Source organism: Mauremys mutica, chromosome 4 (genome assembly GCF_020497125.1).
Source record: "Mauremys mutica isolate MM-2020 ecotype Southern chromosome 4, ASM2049712v1, whole genome shotgun sequence".
NCBI classification, from domain to species: Eukaryota; Metazoa; Chordata; order Testudines; family Geoemydidae; genus Mauremys; species Mauremys mutica.
In genome coordinates, this window is record NC_059075.1 from 137,615,095 (window position 1) to 137,636,832 (window position 21,738).

General features: G+C 45.7%; 1 protein-coding gene across 5 annotated transcripts in view; it reads left to right on the top strand.

Moving 5' to 3' along the window:
- The first annotated feature begins 260 nt into the window (after positions 1 to 260).
- NFASC (neurofascin) overlaps positions 261 to 21,738 on the top strand; it is a 175,435-nt gene continuing 153,957 nt past the window's right edge. For all 5 annotated transcript variants that reach the window (XM_045015423.1, XM_045015419.1, XM_045015421.1 and 2 more), the window contains exons 1-2: positions 261 to 375; positions 8,514 to 8,593. The gene's annotated coding sequence lies outside the window, so the exon portion shown is untranslated. The remainder of the gene's footprint in view (positions 376 to 8,513; positions 8,594 to 21,738) is intronic.

The following is a 21,738-nucleotide window of genomic DNA, read 5'->3' on the forward strand; positions in this document are numbered from 1 at the left end:
TATTGGTGGTGAATGTTCCTCAACCACAAGAGAGAAGTGTAGGGAGCAGCAGTGCATGGTCTCCACTCCTCTCCCCACTACTTCAATCCTGACCAAGGGAGACCACCCCTAGGATGAGGTGACCTGCATGGCCCCTGCATGCTTGGCCTGAAGCAGCCAACAAGGCATTATCACAGGGCCTTTATGATGTCAATCCCTGTTCACTGGGACCTAAGCTGACATCAGCCATGTGTAGCCCACCAATAACTGTCAGACAGTAACAAACTTTAGTCTCTCTGAGTAGCTGAATTGAAACTGATGATGATCTGTGTGTGAAAGGCTTTGCAGCTGTTACCAGCTCTTAGTTTACAGGCTGGATGACTCAATCTTCTTAAGGTACAAGAACTACTATTATGAGAAATAGCTCCCCCATAGATTGTAGAGCCTCTGGTATGTCAAAGGAACGGTGGAGACAGCAGCAGTAGAGGGAAATAGCTAAAAATGATTTCTGTTCCTGAAACTCTCTCTTTTCAAATACTGTTTTAAATACCATCCATGCCTAGGTTTTATGTGATGGGTGCCCTTGCATACCATCTTGGCATTGCCATAGATCCATTCTGATACTAAAAGAATGACATGATGGGAATGTGGGTGTTTGTGTTTATGAATCAAGGGTGGGGGGAATTTGAGGGTATTTCGCCAAGCAAATGAAAACAAATGCTCTCTCTCTGTGTATTGTTGCAAGCTGCCTGCATAGATCTGCTGAGTACCTGGAGATCCAGGTAAGTCCCCTGTTGTATACAGTGATCTTTTTTCTGTGGTTCTCTCGGGCATTCAGGACTTTGACAAAAGTGGGCCAAAGCTACAAATCAGCATTTTAACGGCTTTCTTAAAGGCTTGTTTTTCTTCTCCCTTTTCTCCTCTTTTAAATGTAAAGTAAGGAAAAGAGCTCAGTGTTCCCAATCGAACCTTCACTGTCCCTGCTGGTGCAATTATATTTGGCTGTAGTCTGTGACGTAACCTGGGTTGACATTTTTTGGTGATCTCACAATATTTCTAGGAGTTTTGTCACTATGTTGACATGTACTAAGAGGCTGAACTGGTGAAGCAGACGACATCTGTAAAATGCAGTGCAGCAACGTTATGAATGGAGGGGGTCATGTGGAGAGGGGTTCTGGACTCTTTTTGGTAGGTTATAAATCAGTCTGTAGGTGATATCAAATCAGAGTCCCAAGGCTAAATTGAGGTGCCTCTTCCTACCTTTGTTAATGGATAGAAAAGATTTAGGCCATGGGGCTTTTTTTTTTGTTTTTTTTGTAATTGACTAGTGATTTCAGATGCCCAATTTGAGACCTCCTGAAGGGGCCTGATTTTCAGAAAGTGCCAAGCTCCTTCCCTCTGATAATTGGGGGATAATCTGGTTGCTTTTAAAATTCTTGAGTTTAAGGTGTAATGAGGATGAGAATTTTTGTCATTCAATTACTTAGGCCATGTGCAAATCAAAAAGTTCCTGACAACGGGGTCCCAGGGTTTACACTTGTCAGTGTGGGAAGGATTAGAGAATGGGGCTGGAGTCAGGACTCTGGGTTCTGTGTCCAGCTTTGCCACTGATTCAGTGTATGGTTTCCTCCCTATCCCCTTGGGCAAGTCACTTAACCTCCATTTCTCCATTTATATAATAAGGGTGAAAATACTTGACACACAGTGGGATGTGAGGCTTCAAGCTGGCAGTTTCAAAGGAGTAGGGCCCTCAAACCCTCATGAGTGGGAATGGGGCAACATCTGACTCCGTTAGGTTCCGCAGCACCTGCCATGCAAAGCTTGCAAAGTAATAGACCAATGGCCTGGAAGGGTGTTTGATTTGTACTGATCAGCATATGTCCTGGAGAGAGGTTAGTGCCATCCTGTTGTTGAAGCAGAATGTATGTAAATGGTGTCAGCTCAAGCTATACATTTAAAAGTTGATGTATGTGGAGCATGTCAAATCTACTTAGTGTGCTTTAGCATAGTGCCCTTCTGACCAATTAGTAAGCCAGTTCTGGTCCCCTCCTGTGATTCACTTAGCCAGAGCATTTGGTGATAAGGGGAAAAGGGTGCTAACGAACTTTTCATTGTTTGATCCTCTATATGATCAGGCAGGGTAGTGTAAGAATGAGTTATTGAGCTCAGCATACTGTCTAAAATTGTACAGAGGGCCGGTGGAGATAATGCTACCTGCTTAGCACTTCTCGTCCGCCAAGGGCTTTATGTTAATCTTCATAGCCACCCTGGCACAGGCATGCAGGAGAGTCAGTGTTGCCATCACCGCTCCTCAGATGGCAATACTGAGGCTGGGTCTACACCACAGACCTGTATTGGTATAACTGTCACTCAGGGGTGTGAAAAATCCCCATCCCCAAGTGACGTAGTTAAACCGACCTGACCCTCTGTGTAGAACACGCTGTGTCGGCAGGAGAGCTTCTTCCATCAACATAGCTACTGCCTCCTGGGGCTCTGGCAGCCGGGCTCTGGCGGTGATTTAAAGGGCCCAGGGCTCCTCACAGTGGCTGGAGCCCTGGACCCTTTAAATCACCGCCGAGGAAGCCGGTCCTATCCAGTACAACGGATCGGACAGGACTGTCTTACTTTCACTTCTGGGTCTAATAGTGTCTTCACTCAGCTGCTCTCTGTAGCGCTGTACATGAAGACAAGCCTGAAGGATTGACGAGTTTGGCTTTAGGGAGTCCTGATCAGAGCTTGAGAATCCTGACTCTGTCCTGTGTTTGGACCTGCCCTAGAAAAGCAAAGGGAGTGAAGTTGGCTTTCGAGTTCTAGTCTCAATCCCAATGTAGCTTTTAATTTGAGAAAAAGAATAAATCCAGGCCACCTTGAAGGGTGCTCCTTGCAGGTGTGGTGTCTGGTACCATCTGAGGGACCCAAGGGTGTCTCCATTCCTCCTTGCATATCAGCATAATCTATTGCTCAGGCAGATTTGGATCATTGTAGTCACACGCTGGGGCAGATTCTTGTTATAACAACTGCTCACACACTGGGGCTTTTAGAAAGCTCATGTCTAGTCCCAGGTGGTGACTGAAGCTTTCAGAAGCAGCGTGAGCCACTTTAAGGTGTGGGTTCTCCAGGCCATGTCCCTTCAGTCACTTCTTTCTCAAGGGGATTTCAGCTGAAAAGACCCTTAGACGCGTGCAGTGCTAAAAGCCAATATAGAGTAATGGATAGATTGCAGTGACTTACAGGGAAATAATTTCATCAAGGGGTTAACTTAAGCGGCTTATGGTAGCAGGGCTAGAATTGGTTCCAGGTAATGCGCTGCAGCTCAATTGTTTTCTTCTGTATATCTACCTATGGTACAAGGCTAGGGCCTTAAAACTCCACATCTCTCACTGGAGCCCAGCGCGTGTATCCAAATCCAGGGTACGGCCCTGTAAAAGTACAACTGAAGGGCTTTTTAGTCATGCTGACTCAACATTGTGCCTGGGCTCCTTTTTGAGATGCAGTTCCCAGAAACCTCATTTAATTGACCTGAATGTTCCAAGAAAATCCATCATTCAGCCTGCTGGATTATGAGCGAAGAATAGCATGTGATACTATACAGCTGCTGCTGCAATCTTCCTATTATAATGGGAATAATAGGTATACAAGTAATAGTCTATAATCCCATCAAGGGGCCCGTGGTAATTTATGACAGCAGAGAACTAATGATTTGTCACCAGAACCCTACAATAGAACATCTTGCGTTGCTGTTGTGTAACGCTGCCAGTATTCGAAAAAATCACTGCACTGTTATCAAGCTAGTACTGATATAACTGTATTAATAGCGTGTGGCTTCTTTACAGTCTAGTCTATGGACACTGTTCCCCAAACCCTATATTTAAATTAAAATGACCCAAACCTGTTTTCATATCTTAAAAATTATTGCAATAACTTAACCTGACCTTTCTCTTCCCCATATCTGTCACCCTATACCACCCCTGTTATAGGCTTGTTGATTTGGCCTAAAGAGTCCTGGCTCCATTGACGTCAGATAGGACATCAGATGGGCATCTGTATAACCATCTAACTTCTAAAAAGAACAGGAGTACTTGTGGCACCTTAGAGACTAACAAATTTATTTGAGCAGAAGCTTTCGTGGACTACAGTCCACTTCATAGCCCACGAAAGCTTATGCTCAAATAAATTTGTTAGTCTCTAAGGTGCCACAAGTGCTCCTGTTCTTTTTATGGCTACAGACTAACATGGCTGCTACTCTGAAACCATCTAACTTGTATAGCATTTCTCATCCATAGAACTGGAAGCTCCACATAAACCATTATTATGTTCATTTTACAGGTAGAGTAACTGAAGCGCAGAGAGTTTTTGGCCACAAATTTTAAAAGTCCACTCATTTTTTGGGTACCTGACTTAAGAGCATTGAGCTTGACCTTCAAGGTTGCTGAGCACCTACAACCTTGCCTGAAGTCAATGGGAGATGTCATGATCAGCTCCTATGAAAATCAGGCCCTAGATGTCTCCAGCTGGCCATGTGCAATTGGTGGACACTACCAAAAATCTGATCCTAAATTGGGTTTAGCATGTGGGTGCTGGGTGATGGTGGCCTGTGATAAACAGGAGGTCAGGCTAGATGATCCTGGTGGTCCCTTCCAGCCTTACACTTGAACTTGCCCAGCTCAGTGGTAGGGCTGGGAAGCAAACTCTCCTGACTGCTAGCCCAGTGCTCCGTTCACAGGACGACACCATTGCTTTAAGAGCTTATATCCTCGCCCCTAACTGGTAAGCTCCAAGATTGTGGCTCTCTCATGTTTTTGAGGATCCAGTCCTGTGTAGTGCTCTACACCTTCAACCTGTTTTGAAGTCTACGGCAATTGAGGCTACTCAGTACCTTGTGGTGTAGGGCTCTAACCCTGCAGATACAGCCTCTCCACAACATAGAATATCAGGGTTTGTAGGGACCTCAGGAGGTCATCTAGTCCAACCCCCTGCTCAAAACAGGACCAATCCCCAGACAGATTTTTACCCCAGTTCCCTAAATGGCCCTCTCAAGGATTGAACTCACAACCCTGGGTTTAGCAGGCCAGTGCTCAAAGCACTGAGCTATCCCTCCCTTATCCACTAGCAATGTATGGGGCCAGATCCTCCGCTGGTATAAGCACGCTGCCTCATTCCAGGGAGGAGGCCTAGGCGGGGAGTAAATCTGCTGAAGCATGGAACCTGAAAATATATCCGAGCCTCATTACATGACTGGCATGGATAAAACTACAAGTCCAAGCCGTGTTGCTTCTTACACTGGGAAAACATACTGTTGCATAACATAGGTTTTATAAACCCGCCTGGACTTTACCAATATGCTCCAAGAGTAACCTATTAGGGAAGAGATTACTTACTGTTTGAGCCAACAAGCAGATGACTTCAATAAGAAATGGATTCCAGTGATTTACTTTAAGGATGATTCCCTGGGCCTCCATCTGTTCTGGTGGACACTACAGTCCTTGCCAGTTTTCAAGTTTCGGACGTGACCCTGAGAGGTACTGAGCAACTGCAGCGCCCACTGAAGTCCAGGGAAAGTTGTGGGTACTTGACCACATGTGCCTAAATATTGGCGTAGGGTGCCTATTTTAGGTGCAGAGGTTTGGAAATGTTGCTATAAATGCTTATGGTAGACGCCAGATTAACAGTACTGGAGGCTGAATTCCTTTGCTGGATAGGGCAAGGGGAGCTGGCAATAGGGGGGCTGTTAATTTGCATGATAGAAACTCTCTGACCCTATGCTGCAGGGTGCGGCCACTGCACCGAATGGCTGGCTATTGCCTTCTCCTGTTTCCTTTCGGCAACTCGCCCTGCAGCACAGGAGCAGGGATAGGAAGCTTGCTGCATCTTACGGCCCTGTGCGGCCCAGAGGAGGACTGCTTCCTCTGCAAAATCCCCCTTTGCCTCGCCTGGTTACTCACACTTGGCACAGGGGGGAGGATTTAGCCCTTAATGGCTTCTATTAATAGCGCGCTCCTTCTGTGCTGCATTGGATGGGGTGCCAGCAGTTTGCATGAAGCTCTGGGGTGATGCCTTCATTCTGGTGGCCTGATCCAGGTTCCATCTGGCATTTCCAGTGCCCTGGCAGGGCGAGGGCATGCACGTCGCTCCAGTGGTATCAGTCGTGCGTGTTTGGAGTAGATTCCCAACAGACGTTGGAAGTTACTGTCAGATACCGTCTGTGTGATCTGGGCAGCAAGAGTGCTCAGTGCTAACCAAGCAGCAGGCGGCAAATGATTTAACCGTGTCATCACCACAGCCTTCTGAAGGGAGAACAAATCAAAGCAATTGGAAACACACCTTCATTAGGACATCTCCATCCTCCCTCTGGCCCAATGTAGGATTATTCCATAAAACAGGGAGCAAGGATGCGTAAAGTATAGAACAGAGAGTCAAAATATCTGGGTTCAGTTTCCCCCTCTGCTTACTGAGCCATACTGTCACCTTGGGCAACCCTTTAAAAGCTCACTGCCTCTGTTTCCCCACTTGTAAAATGGGGGTAAGAGTAGTCGCCCATTTGGCAGAAGTATTGTGAGGCTCATTACATCAGCCTGTGTGAAACCCTTTGGGGTCCTCAGAGGGAAGGCATTGTACCAGTGCAAAGTATTTATTATGAGGGTATTTAAATGTATTAAATCTCCTCTTTGCCTGACTCAGTTCAACATACACCAACCAATTTGCAATAAATCCCATTGTCAATAAAGGGGGGGAAGCTTAGAAAATAAAATGAGCCCATGCAAACAGCATTGATGTCACAAATGCACAGCAGTAGAGGTTGCTTACCATAAAATAGTGAACTACTACAATAGCAATTCCTGTTATCCAATGAAAGGGACCTTTTCCATTGTCTACAGAAAGGCATGGTACTATTGATTCTAAATAGACGTTTAGGTGCTGGGAAGGCAGATGGAACCCTGCAATGTAATTACTTTAAAACACCCTAGACCCACTGCTGTTGGCCAGATGCTGCATGGTGGCAGTTTGAGCTGGTCCAGGTCCTAAGAGGCTGGCTTTGGAAGCTGTGCTGGCTAAGTGATGCTTTCCCCATACTCAGCACTTTTGTAGCATCTTTCTGCAGTGCAGAGGGACTTCTCTTTAAAATAAACGTGGGCAATTCCGATTGCAGCCAAGCAAACCTGACACTTGACTGAAAACTAATTGTTCCGATGCCTAGGGACCTAAATGCAGCTCGGCGCTCCGTGCGCTGCCGCCTTGCTATTTCTCAACCTCAATCCTTGACAAACCCATAGCCATTTTTAACATCCGACTCTGGGGGCCAAGAGAAACATTTTTGGGAGTTCACAGTTGCTGTCTGCATATGTTAAGGCCTAATTATAGCCAGCTCCTGCCAGCTGTGACTCCAACAGAGGAAGTGAGCTCAGGAGCATGGCCTGCCACTGTGAACTATGTCTGCACAAGCCTGAACTTCCTTCTAGCACAACCCTGTCAACACCAATTACTGAGAGGCTCGAAAACATGAGCACTGGTATGGTGCTGTTCCAAGCTATGACTCTGTTGCTGTGAGCTTCCTTGGAGCAGTGCCTTTTGGGTCTGCTACTCTACACCCTGCCTCCTGAGCCCTTCTGTGCAAGCTTGTTAGGGCCATGAATAGTGAAGATGCAGAGTTTCTGCTCTGCTAGTCTTTTGATCTGTAGAGTTCACAAAGAGAGTCTTGCATTCCCACCTACCTTTGTGACGACTGTCAGAGTGTACAGCAGAGTTGTGGGGTGGAGAAAGTGAAGAGTGTGGTCAGTGGCTTTGTGCACTGATCCATAGGGTCAAACCTGCCTGTGCTGGAGGAGAGTATCAGGTTTATGCACTGTGCCTTCCCACGTTTTCTGTATCCAGTGCATTTTCTTTGGAGCAAAACCTTCTTGATGGAGTTTTGTTCCACCTTCCAGAACCCACTGCTGCCAGCTGTGAGTCTTGTGGTGTGAACTTCTATTGAACAAGGCTCCGATGATGCCAGCTGTGACTGGAGGGGCAGCCCAAGGGGGAGGGAGGAATGCTAGAGTGGGTGCTCTTTCAGATGAAAGTGTAAGACCTTCTAATTCCTATTAATTCTTATTTTATAACTTGTAGCATTTTTCAGACAGTCCTCTCACCACCCCTGGGTAGTAGGTAGCAGTGTCTTCATCTTGGAGAAAGAGCTGAAGCAAGAGAGGAACTGACTTGCCCCTGGCTAAAGAGAACCAGGAATCAAACTTGGGAATTCCTGGGCACCAGTCCTGTATTCAGAATACTAGCCTATGCCCCTCCCGTCATCCTTTTTTCCCCCCTTGCTATAATTTATGGCAGTCTGTGTGCCTGTAGAAAGACTTTGACCTCCTAATGGACAACATCAGTTCATACTAATGCTGTCCACAAAGGACAGATCTCCTACAAACTCTTGTCTCACCTGGAAAGAAATATTGGCAAATACAAAAACAAAACAAAAAGCTTGGAATGAATACCAGTGCCAAATGTGACCAATCACCTTTCCCATCTACTGTCCTTTGTCTTACTCTATTCAGATTCGAAGCTCCTTGAAGCAGAGAATCTTATCTTCATGCTTGCCTAGTAAAACACTAATCACTTGGATGAGATCTTAAAGGTAAGCTTATCAGTGTTTAAACACACATACTTAACTGGTTTTTATTAGGCTCCTATGTCCCATGGTTTATATTTCATATGTGAGTGTCACTTTATGTGATCAATAATTTTGTCAATTTTGTCTTCAAACACCTTGCAAGTTTCCATGGATACAGATGTGAAATGACAGGTCCCCATTGTTTGTTTGCTTTGACCCCACGGTGACATCTTGCTCCCAGACACACACTCCAGAGAATATGCCTGTGCTACTGCTTTTCATTCTGTTTTGTACCATTGCATATTTTGATCCCTCTGCAGTTCCTTTCAGGATAAAGGCAGACGAGAAATCTGATTGGTTTATTCAGTGCAGAAACTTTGCAGGATTGTCAGATGCATTTTGTGTGGATGGGATAGCAAGAGGCAGGCAGAAAGGCTGTGCATGAGGTTAACACCTTTACTGCTTCAGCATGGGAAGAACAAGGATGTTGACTTGTTAAAAATCCATTCCTACAGGGTAGCTCAATGTTGATCAATGAACATAACGAGGCAGGACGTTCTGAGGCACAATGAGGTGAAGGATCTTGCCCAGGGTAAAAGAGAGAGTCAGTGGCAGAGTTGGGAATAGAAATGCCTGTGTTCTGACTTCCAGCCTCCTGCTCTTATTGCTAGATCACAAGGCCTCTGGCTGCCACCGCTTCGGTCAAACTAAACTGTTGCATCTAAAGGGGGAGATGGTCGAGGGGTGGAAAGCTGGTGGCTGCTGCAAAGGTAATCGTTCCTGAAGCCAGCATGATGCCTTCTGGTGTGTGGCTCCATGCAGCTTCTGCTACACCCCTCGTAGCTGTTGAGGGGATACAGATATGACCTGGTCCTCGCCCATCCCTGCCTATGAGGAAGTTGAATGCTGCCCTCCTCGCTATACTTCTCCAGTGCTTGAGGGACAGCAGTAAAAGGACTGGGATTGTACTGGGCCCCTACTCAAAGGCACAAGGGATAAGGTGATGCAGGATCAGGACCTAGAGGCTTCCTCCATCACTGAAGTTGAGGAGTTTAACTATTGGAGAGGAATGATGGTTTTATAGTTTGGGCACTGGAGTGGGACTTGGCAGATCTGGGGTCAAGACTCCCTGTGTGACCTTGGGCCCATCACTTCAACTCCCTGTGCCTCAGTCCCCCATCTGTAAAACGGTGGTGATCCTTCCTCTGTCTATTTAGACTGTAAGCTCTTTGGGGCAGAGACTGTTTTTTCTGTGTGTGTGTACAGCACTAGTACCGTGGGGCCCAGATCTCAGTTAAAATCTAGTTGCTACTGTAATACAAACAAGCACTTATTTCAGTGAGAGTCTGTTCCGGCCCATATTCTCCGTGCTCCCATTAACACAGGGAGCGGGGGGCAGAGGGGCGGTTGGATGTTTTTTTCTAAAAAACGTGTTCTAGAAATTATTCTGGGGCAGTTCTCTGGCCTGTGTTATACAAGAGGTCAGACGAGATGATCACAGTGATCTGCCTGCCCTTGGAATCCATGAACACACCCACTTTTCGTTTCATTTTCTCCGACTCTAACATATCGTTAATACCACGTGGGAGGGTTGAGTATCCGAGTTAGGGAATGTTTGTACGGTGCTCTACTGGCACTAGGTATTATTAGTTTAGCTTCTAAATTCAGACCTTGCTTGTATCTTTGGTTTTTATTTTTCAAATGATTGAAGGGGTATTTTATTTTCACCGAAGTTGCACAGCAGTGGGGATAACATTGCCTGGACCACATGCAAAAGTAGAGCTTGTTGTGGCTGTTTGGCTCTCTAGCATACCTCTATTGGCGTCCAGCCCAAAGCCTGATCCTCTCGTTCAATTGGACTGCAGAGCCTTCCATTTCCAACACCACTGTAATTTTCCAGTGGTTGGAAATCGGATTAGAATTGTTGACCTACCCTCTTCTCATCACCCACATCCCAATAATCCAGATCAGCGAGGCTGGCTGTATAATTATCTCTGCAGCTATTCTGAGTTAATGAGAAATGCAGACCCGAGCTGAAATGAAATCAGTTCATGGCAGTTACTGCCATGTCCTTTGGTGGGAAGGGAGCAGGTTGTGTGTGTGTGTGTGTTGGTTTTTAAACTTTAAACGGAATTTCATGGTGCCTACGATGACATTAGCTGTTACTAATAATGTGAATCCCCCATCCTAATCAGCTGTTTGAGGCTTGAAGTTATTAGAATTGTAATTGCTACTAAAGGGTAGCTTTTGCTGCAATGTGTGGGGGAGTTATGTGCATCCTCTTTCATTGAGATAAGAATGTACCCCTAAGCATGTAACATCAAGCAAGCATTAATAACTAACACTTTAGGGATAGGAGCCAGAAAATAACAGAGATGTAGCTGTGTTGGTTCTAAAATGTCAGGTTCTTGACACATCTGAGTCAGGGGATGTAAAGGCATCTTTGAGGGCACCTTCTGCCTATGGCAAGCGGGTGGATTCAAATGCTTCCATAAAAAGGGTGGTGTCTGAAGTCTTTGGACTGCTGAGATCTCCCAGGGGATGCAACGCCTTTTCACTTGGGAAGATAGTTAGATACCAGGATGGTTTCTCTCCTTTGCCCCCCATCCCCATCTAATCAGGGAAATGAAAATAGCATATTAATAAGATGGCAACAAAACTGCAGATCTCGATGGTTGATACCTCATTTCAAGTTGTTTGAAAAATGGAAGCTTTATTTTTCCTTTGGTTTATCATTTCTGTTCTTGATTTAATCCAAGTCTCTCGCTCCTTCAGGGGGCTAACTTCCCTCTTTATCTCCCACAAAAACCTATAGTCAAGTTTGCACATGTCCTCTAGGGAAATCAGGCTGCTTATATTTCATTGTGAGGCTTCATACAATTAACCTAACAAAGGTTTCCCTCCCCACTCCCTTTAATCTCTGTTTCCATAATTATCAGAAGAATTTAGGAGGTCTGCAGACTGCGGTCCATATTTTAATTAAATTACCTCTTTTGATGTGTTGTTTCAGAGCTGAGAGTTACTGGTGTCCAAAGCTTGTTAGCGCACCATGTGCAATTAAAGCAATCAGAACTATGATTAAGCAAGAGAAGAGCTCAAAACAGGGCGGCCCCAGTATCTGAACTTTGGGAGTTTTCAAAATCTGAACTGGGATGCACGTGGAATTATATCTTTATATTGGACCAAACTGAAGACCTGGTTCCAAACTGCCCCAATCTTGGAATGTTTAAAATCCTAGATCCAGTTTCAGTTGCTTGAGTATGTCTCTAGTTTACATAACTTTAAAGGTCTGGTTTCAACACCTTTTTCTATTGGTCTGCCTGTAGGCTATATGGTAAATGTAGCATATAAACTTCCCCTTCTCCTCCATGGGGAAAAATTTGAAGTAGGGATGTGTGAATACACATGGCCCATTGTTTGGCATGACTCAGGTCTCTTTAGATGATTGAGGAAGCCCTTGTGTTGGTAATACACAGGGAACACACAGTTCTCAATACAGCAGCATGTTCAATAACTTGCCAGGCCCAGCAGTCTCGTGGTCAAGTGCATTGCATCACATAGGGGATCCATGCTGGCAGCCACATCTCCTGGGCAGGCAATGGCTTAGAGCCCTGTAGAGTCAGCATGCTTGTTCCTTAGCATGGAGGAAGGGACTTGAGTCACTCTCCAGCCTTCCCCTCTGATGGAGAACATCCTCAGGCCCTGGAGAAGGTCAGATCCTGCAGACTCCACTAGGATGTGGAGCTACTGAGGATTGAAGGCATATTTGGGGTGGGGGGCAGTGGAGGAACCTGGAGCGTCTCTTCCCTCTCCCCTCCTTAAAAATTACTATACGTTGCTTCATCATGAATGGAAAAACTCTGTCTCTGTAATATAAATAACTCCACATGGAAAGCACCGTCCTGCAGCCGTACAGTTTTACTTCTCCTGAGGACATTTCCTGCCCTGCACTGAATAACACTGAACTCCTTATAACTGAGACCCTCCTTCCTGACAGGAGAAGTTGGATTTTTAAGGCCGTGTGTGTGTGTGTACTAGGGATGGGCAAATCTGGAGTTCAGGATTTTATGACTCTCTCTCAAACTCTTTCCCCAGTGTTACTTTGGTTTTCATCCATTAAAACCATGTGCAGTAGGGATGTAAGCACCCATCATCCTCCTCACCCACCCCGAGTTAGGAGTGGGTGCTCTATGTAGACAGTTTATACAGATTTTCCATTGCTCTGCACCTTGTGCTGTCAGTTACAGCCATGTGAAGTGAGAGTGAAATGCTGCTATTCTGATCTGGTTGCATTTTATACCTGCTCTGTACTTGTTAAAGTAACTGCACGCTGTGTACGAAAGCAGAATCAGTCCACTGTCTTTATTATTTCATAAGAATCTTTCCCATTCTCCCCTCCCCCCCATGTTTGAACACCCTACTTTTATTTGTTCCTCTTGGATTTCCGTTCTCTCTGAAGTCCAGCTATCCAGCCCATGCTTCTTGAGTGTTCTGAAATGTGGGGGAGACAACTTTGGCTGTCCCTAGAATATCCTTTGGCTGCTGGAAGTAACTTCCCTTCTGCACCTAGCCCAGGTACGGTCATATTTGCAATCCCAGCCTCAGGAGCAGGTAGTTATATGAGGGGCAGACCAGCTTGGTCTACAGGAGCACCTGCTGTGAAGTAATTATCCTCTCATTGGCTTGTACAGCCTGAGCTGTGCCACAGCACCATGCGAGTTAAACATGCAGTTAGTGCTGCTGTGCATTGCGTCTTAGGCTTGAGCTGCATGAGCCTCAGTAAAATTCCCCTCTCAGCACTGCCGGCAATGCAGTAAGTGATTCAGCAGAACAGAGTAAAGTGGGTATGGGAGGCGGCCGGTAAGTTGGTTTTGTTTGGAGGTGCCTCAGCTCAGGGTTCAGGCACCCGTTGGGTGTTGCCCACCCGTCATTTTTGATGCTGCTGTTTGGAAAAGGTAACCTGGGTTGATTTCAGCTTGGCTGGTGACTGGACTTTGGGGAAGACTGAGTTCCCAAGTCCCGGGCAGTGGCTGCGTGAGCTTCTCAGCGGCGGGGCTTGCTAGCTGGGAGCACACGGAGCCGTCAGGATAGTTAGTATTCGGGAGTTGGGAGCGTTGGCCCAGCAAGAAGAGAGCTCATTGCTTCCTGCTTCTCAAGATCAAGCCCTGGCAAAGCTCAAAGTAAGTTGCTTTTTGCTTTCTCTGCCCATGGCCAGTATAAATACAGCATTAAAAAAAGCCACTCTGTAGCTGTTCAGCCTAATAGGGAGTACAGTCTGTTAACCATCTTTCTGATGCCTTGTTACCAAAGCTGGATGTGTGTACTGCTTTAACTCCTGTTTGTTATGTGTTCCAGAGATTCCGAATATGCAGTAATGGTTTGAATTTTGGGCTTCATCTCAAACACTGTACGTAGGCATAACTCCCACTAAGGTAATGGAAATTGTGCTTGCATCTGGAGCACCAAGATCTGGACCTTAGTTAGCTGGCAAGTAAAGGAGTAGCTGAACACCAGGTGTTTGCCAGACTTTCTCTCCCAGAACCACTGGTAAACAGTCCAACAGATTCACTTTGGCACTTTATCTTTCTGGGCTTCATGAAGTGAGTTCCATGCCATGTGGCCCTTAGAAACTGCGTCTGTCTTGGTGCGCAGCCCTTAGGAAGAGCACCATGCAATCTTTAAGAGTAGGAGATTTCTGACCAAAATATTTCTCCTGATGTGCATCATGCTGTGTTCCTGTCCTCTGACTAGTTGCCATCCACCACCCTACAGACGGCCACATGTCAGCATAGCGGTGTGTGTGTATATAAGGACACAGGCGCTCTCCCATTCTGTAGGGTATATGATATTGAACTGAAAACCATGGAAGGAAGGGAGCAATGATTCCCTGGCATACTGTTCCAGTCCTTGCAAAGTCCCTGACAGCCTAACTGAGTTAAGGGCCTTGTGGGATTTTGAAGGGGCAGGCAGCAGGGAGCATGGCTGCCTTTAGGTGGAAACCTGGATCTAGGGAAGAGCCATTCTTGGTGGATCTTTGGAATCGAATATTGCTCAGAGCAGCAACAACTCCAGTTTGTATCCCCGCAGCTGGGATGGGACAGATGGTTAGGGGGACAATGGCTGTTTGACCATTAAGGTCTGTGGAAGGGAGACCCATGATAACACACCCTGAACTTGGATGCCCCAAGGATCAGCCGGTCTCAGATGCTCACAGACCCTGGGCTTCATGCAAGAATAAGGCTATGCCCTCTGCTTTTCCACAAGGCTGCTAATCCTTCATGCCCAGGAAAACTTTCTTTCCAGGAACATTTAGAGTTGAAATGTGCAAAGTGTTTTATGTGGTTCACCCCACCCCTGCCCCCGCCCTCAATCTCATGTTGCCTTTGCATGGATGGCTTGGCCACTAAATTATGAAGTCCTTTGGGATCCAAGGGGCTTGATAGGAATATGGTGGGTCTAACATCCATATTGTGGAAAGGCTGCTGTGGGTCTATAGTTGAGGCTGAGTTGAGTTTTTCACAAAAAGAAGGGACTGTACAGCAAGAGCAGGATTTATTCACATGAAGGAGTTTTCTAGGGACATTGCCTCCAGTTTAAAAGGGTGGTTTAATGCCTAGAGGTCGAGGAATTCATAAACCAGAGTCCGGATGTTTCCCTACCACGCTGTCCAATCTCCATGTGTCCCTATGTAGGGCTGGAGGTAGACATTGATCAGGAAACTGCCATAGAGCAGAATAATAGGGTAGCGGACTCTGGGCCTGATTTTCCTCCTGTTCACGCTTCTGTCAATCAAGGGCAACTCTGCTGCAGGCAATAGAGCGGCACTGATGTAAGTGAGAGGAGAATCAGGCCCTCTGACAGTCTCTTGGTGTTGAAGTGTACTGCCAATGACACACTCAAAATAAAAGTAAGAGGAAAGGTGGAGAATTAGGGACTGTAACCTTATTCTACCATACAGCTCTGTCCTGATCGATCACTGAGGCGTTGGCATTAACCAGCCACATTTCTAGAAAGATCTCTCTGCACAGGAACTTAGATGACAATCAAGGTTGGTTTGGTGTTTTGGCTGGATTACTTGCTTCCATTTGTCTGAAGCTTTTGCAAAGGGCATCCAAGCCGTCTAGCAAACTGTGTGTGGATAAGTCACCTTTTCTGTCTCCAGTGAGTTCCAGATGTGAGCGTGCCCGTGCCAAACTTAGTATTTTGATTCCTCACATCTTCCTGGTTTCTGCTAGCTGTCTGGCTTGCTTCTCTCCTTCCAGTTCTGTTGGCTGTCTGGTTTGCACCCCATCTGCCTTTTGGGAACAAGAAATATCATCTGAAACCAGCAGAAGGTTCTTTTCCCTTTCTGAGCTCTGGCCATTCTGCTGGTTGACTAATTCTAACTCTGTTTTCCATATTAGTGGGTTCCTATTAATATCAGTGAAGGAAGCCTTAATATTTTAAAAGAATGAGGAAGAATGGGCAAGTACTTTAGTGAACCGTGAGTCAGGGCTTGTGGGTTCTGTTCTTGACTTCTCCACTAACTCCCTTTAGAAGTCTGTTCTCTTCTAGGTGTGCCCTTGTGCACACGATATTGCCCTCAGTGCCTCAGTTTCTCCATCTATAAAATGGTGGTTGTGATACATGTCTCAATGTGAAGTGGGTAGTTTGAGGCTTAATTGACATTTATAAAGACCTTTGAGATTCTTGGCTGGTGGTGCTAGAGAAGGGCAATGTAGTATTATAAATCCTCCCTAAAATGATGCTAATAATCTGAGTTAAACTGCTGGAAGCTATTCCACAATATATGGGGCCAAATGCATAGGTGTAACAGAGCTGAGACACCCCTCCCCCCCACCCAATTGCCTTCTGTGGGCTCTCTCTGGGGTATGAGAGAGCAGAACTTCCTGGCTTTTTGTCAGCTTGATGTGTGCTCTGTGGATCTGTCATATCAGTGCCGAGCTCTATTAAAAAGGGCTGAAACAGAACGAGGCTGCATTTGGAACAAACAAACAAAAACCCTGGCATACAAGTGTCTCTGGCCTCCAGTGCGCGGAACACGGGGACAGGCCCTGACTGGCACTCGAGCCTGTTCTCAGCTGACTCGGAGAGGCACAGAGCGGGTAGTGTCAAGGGCTACAACTTCTGCATTATGCATGAGGGAAATCCAGAGAGAGTTGGGAGGGAAGAGGGGGAGAGAGAGGAATGGGGGAGCAGTTATTAATAAATGGTTGTGTGTGTTCTCCCATTCACTGCGGCACTTGGAGACCTGGTGTCCTGGAGATAATAAAGCTCTGTGTAAGCCAGAGAAGGCTGCTGAAACTGTGTCGGGGGGCGGATCTTCTGAAGCAATTGAATTATTTTTTCTACTGGACAGTGGGAAAGTCTGTTTGTGTCGTGCAGCTGAAGGCTAGAGACGGGTCCAAGTGTTGCGTCCTTGGAAATAGTAGGTCCCAGCGTTCTGCTGCCTGGATGTTGCTTTGGTCTTTGAGAGCTTAACTCAAAATTCTCTGGTCACATGGAGGACCTCCTTGTCTGGGATAGAGGAGACTGAAAGATCATTAACTTGAACTTCAAAGGGGATAAACATGGCTTAAACGTGAACGGCAAAGGTAGGCTGGCCTGCATATTAGATAGCTTGGGAGTTACATACAGGAGAGGATTTTCATATGCACAGCACACAGAGAGGCGGAACGGAGATGTAGGCATATGTAGTATAATGGTCAGGAATTTTGTATACCCTCATCCCACCTAGCACCGCTCGGGAGCATCTTAAAATGTTAAAGGGGGCAAGAATACAGACTTTTTCTAATCTTTGGAGGGGAGACCTTTGTCCGGTCTCAGCAGAACAATAGGTCCGAGTGAATCCAAGCTCCACACAGGGCTGTGTGTTTAGCTCTGGTGGCAGACATCCCTTGTGAATACTGGTACTGATCTTACCTCTTATGTGTGAATCCTTGAGTTACCTGCTGGGTTTTGCTTTGCTGCTGCTGCTGTGAGCTCTGTGCAGCATTCAGGTGCTGTATGGTGAAATTCATTAAACTCTCGCTTTCTCTTGATTCCCCTGCTCTGCTTTCCAGTGTCTCCCAAACAATGCAGAGATCTCATGACCCTTTAACTTTCAGGTATTTCAGAGTGTCTGGACCATTTGAAACCAGGCAGGTCTGATAATCACTGGTGTAGCTGGACGTAGAATCAAGCAGTTCATCTCTCTCATGGGGAGAAGAGTGCTAACTTACATACCACTTCGGCTATTGTGAGGTTGTTGCCTTGTTTTGAAAGCCCTGTGCAAACAAAACAGTACCGTATACAGTGTTGTATGAGAGATTCTGAGAAACGTTACTGGAGTATCTTGAAATCGTTCAGATGTTTTTTTCTGACTTTTTATGTATAAACCATGTTTCACTCTGATTTTTGTCTGCTCCCATTGAAGCCAATGCCAAAAACGTGCATAGAAACAGGAACATCTGAATGAATTCTAGTTATTTTTAAATGTATTTAGTCACTTTGCTCATTATCTGGAGCTGTAGTCTCTTGCCTCTGCACTTTTTATTCACCTGTTTTTTGGGTGAGAAGTAAAACTGAGGTCTGATCCCTTGTGGTCATTAACAAGCTCTTTTCAGAAAAGATGGAGCATTGTCCCCAATGTCCTGGCCAAAGTCTCAATTTGAGTGATTGTCTCCTGTCTTCCTAAACTCTCCTGTGGCTTCAGTGGAATGCAGGCGCCTTCTTCACTGCCTGTTTTATTGCATTGCTTTGTGCTGTGAAACAGCATCCCAGAGGTCCCCCATTTCAGTGAGAAGTGAAGTGTTTGGATCATCTAGAGAAGAGCCAGTTACCCAACCCTGGCTGCATGATTCAGAGCAAAGGAGCAGGAACCTTGATGAAAAGGATCTGAAATGCCTGGAAATGGGGAAGGAAGCTTTTTCTGTAGGAAGAAGGAGGAGGAGTACTTGTGGCACCTTAGAGACTAAAGTACTCCTCGTTCTTTTTGCTGATACAGACTTACATGGCTACCACTCTGAAATTTTTCTGTAGGCTTTCCCTCCTCCCAAACCACCTCTGCAGTTTGTTTTTTGATTTTTTTAGAGGAAATACTGGGTTAAAATTGGAGCAGAGCTGTGGAGAAACTGTTCTTCAAGCCATGCTCCGGTAGCAACCCAGAGGGTTTTTCCCACAGAAATTAACATTGTTCTCTGCATAGTTAATGCCAGCTCCATGGCTTCTACAGGCCACCCCTGCTCCTCCTCCAGTTGGAGTAGGTGATATAGGAGTGGGGGGGGGTGATGACACCACAGCACCTGGAGGAAACATGCTCATGGGAAGGAGGAGCTAACTCCCCTCAGAGGTACCCACGATCAGTGGTGCTGTAGCAGGATCTCCCCACTAATGTGTGACTCCAAAGCTGGGCCCCTTCCCTCTTCCATGTAGCCCTTTGCCTGAAATCAGAGCCATGGAGTTGGGAAACAGGTTTTTTTTGCTGTCTGGAGCAGGAGTTATCAACCTTTTTCTTTGAGCCTCCCCTCCCCACAGCATGCTATAAAAACTCCACGGCCCACCTGTGCCACAACAACTGTTTTTCTCCATATAAAAGCCAGGACTGGCATTAAGGGGTAGCAAGCAGGGCAGTTGCCCAGGGCACCATGCCACAGGGGGCACCGCAAATATAAGTTGCTCAGGCTTCAGTGCCCTAGTGCATTTAATGCTGGCCATGCTTGGTGGACCCCCTGAAACCTGCTCACAGAGCCCCCCTAGGGGGCCCTGGACCCCTGGTTGAGAACCACTGGTCTAAAGGGCTCTCCCCATGAGTGGGAAATTCAGCCCTCTGCACTATGTTCTGCTTTTTGTTACATGGGTGTGAATTTGGGGTAAATATGTTGATGTCAATAAATTTCCTCCAGATTTACATTGGTGTTACGGAGATCAGGATTAGACCCTAATATTACAGATCACTTAGCATTTTTATAGTCTTTCCTTTGGGGTTCTCAAAATCTTGTTGTCATTCTCTGCTTTTCTTCTTTCTCTTTTTTGCTTGGACCTCTGTTCTCTCTCTAGAAAACACATTTATTACTGTAAGGGCCTGTTTACAGTGTTAAGTCAGCTGTTTAAAACCAGCTATTCAAAAATCCCGTTGTTCTTCTTTGGCAGAGGACAATCTTGCAGAATAAGGCTGCTTTGCTATGAAAATGTTTCCATGACTAAATATTGGTTTTCGACATTATTAAGTTTAATGCAAGAGACCATTTCCCACCTAGCTCTTCTTTTAGGAAGGGGGAGCATGATCTTGTCCCACTGTTTTTGTCCTAACACACTTTCTATTTTTGTAGTTCAGAAAGCTCAAGTCTTTGTCAATGTAATGAAACTTGTGACCTTATTTCTAGAGTTCTGTGAATAATATTCTCAAATACCTTATTTAGTGAATTTCTTTCCAGTCAGCTGTCGAATGAATTAGTCAGGAATAACAACTTTTCATTGTTCAGCTAATTAATTCTTCATGGTACTTCAAGGTGACTCTTGCTTTCAAGGCCCTGCCTGTCCCATCTGTGAGTGAAAGCAAGATAGCACTAGTTATGTTCAATATTCCAATTTAGTTCCCCTGATGAGATTTGGGAAGCGGTTTCTGATAACTATTGGAGCCAAATTCCACTAAAGTGGCTGCGTCAGGCTGTCTGTAACAGGATATTATAATGTTGTTGTAACTCTGTTCTCAGATAAAATCTAAATCTCCCAAAAGACTCTTTTTGCACTGGTCAGGGAAATCTAGCTAGAATCTAGCTAGCAACAATAGTGTTTAAGCTCTGTTAGTCTACATTTTCAACAGTGACTAGTAAATTTTGGGTGTCTCAATCTGAAACACCTTAAAGGAGCCTCGTCTTCCAGAGGTCAAATGCTCATTGTTTTCTGAAAATAATGCTTGAGACACCTTGAAGGAGGCCTAGTTTTCTGAAACATCTCTCACTTGAAAACTGGCGCCCCTACAAAAGACTTCTGAAAACCTAGGCCAGTTGTTTCTCATAGGAGGTGCTGGGGTGTGTGAGAAGCTATAGTGTTGATGAGGCTTTTGTGCTCCTTCTCAAGTTGTCCTGATGTCTTTCTCCCACACGTTTTTTTTTCTCCCCTGACTTGTAATTGCATGTTGCAGTTCCGATGTTTGAAAGCAGTTCTAAATTATACCTTCCCTGAGTTCCATGCTGAGCAGCTGTAGAGAAGATGCAACAAGAGTCATTAGTCACACTTAATATCTAGCCAGCTAGTTAAAGATGAGTGGGTGAAAAGGGCATAGTAGACAGCAACCTTGCCTGTTTCTCAGTAATGACCCATTAGTGTATTATGAACAAATATAGATGGAGGGGAAATAAGAGTGAATTGGAGCTAATACAGAGCTGACTGTACCTCTGGGATCTGGGGTATGGTGAGTATATTTCTACATGTTTTGCTCTGTGGCTAAATTAGCATGAAACTGCACCGAAAATCATTAGCATGACCTGGCTGAAGTGTAACTGTTAACTATGTATAGGATGACCAGATGTACTGATTTTGTAGGGACAGTCCTGATTTTGGGGTCTTTTTTACACACACACCGATTTTGCACATTTGCTGTCTGGTCACCCTATCTATGTAATAGACTCCCCAGGAGATGCATTGTGTGCTACAGGGATTTCAAGGGCAGGCAGCATTCACTACAAATCATGTTGGTTTTTCCGTGCCTGTCTCATCTCTTGCGACTCTGCTGTAATGAAACTATCTAGCACCTGTTTCATTGGGAACTGAAGGCCTTGATTAGCTCAGGCTTGAGTATAGAGTGAGCACAGTCACCTGTAGGGTGACCAGATGTCCCGATTTTATAGGGAAAGTCCCAATATTTGGGGCTTTTTCTTATATAGATGTCTGTTACCCTCCCACCCCTGTCCCGATTTTTCACACTTGCTATCTGGTCACCCTAGCCACCTGCCTCCCCTAAGGCTGGAGACCAGCAGCACTGTCCACTCAAAAGAATACTCTCTCAATTCCTGTCCCTCTGCCTGCCTCTCTCACACTACACCCACCCACAACCCAGCCAGAAGGGGAAGGGAAGTCCAATGGTGAGTGAACAGACATGACTGTTTATACAAGGCCAGATTTACAAAGATGCGTAGGCACCGAAAATGTGGGTAGGTGCCTGAATACTAAACCTGGCCTATAGTCTT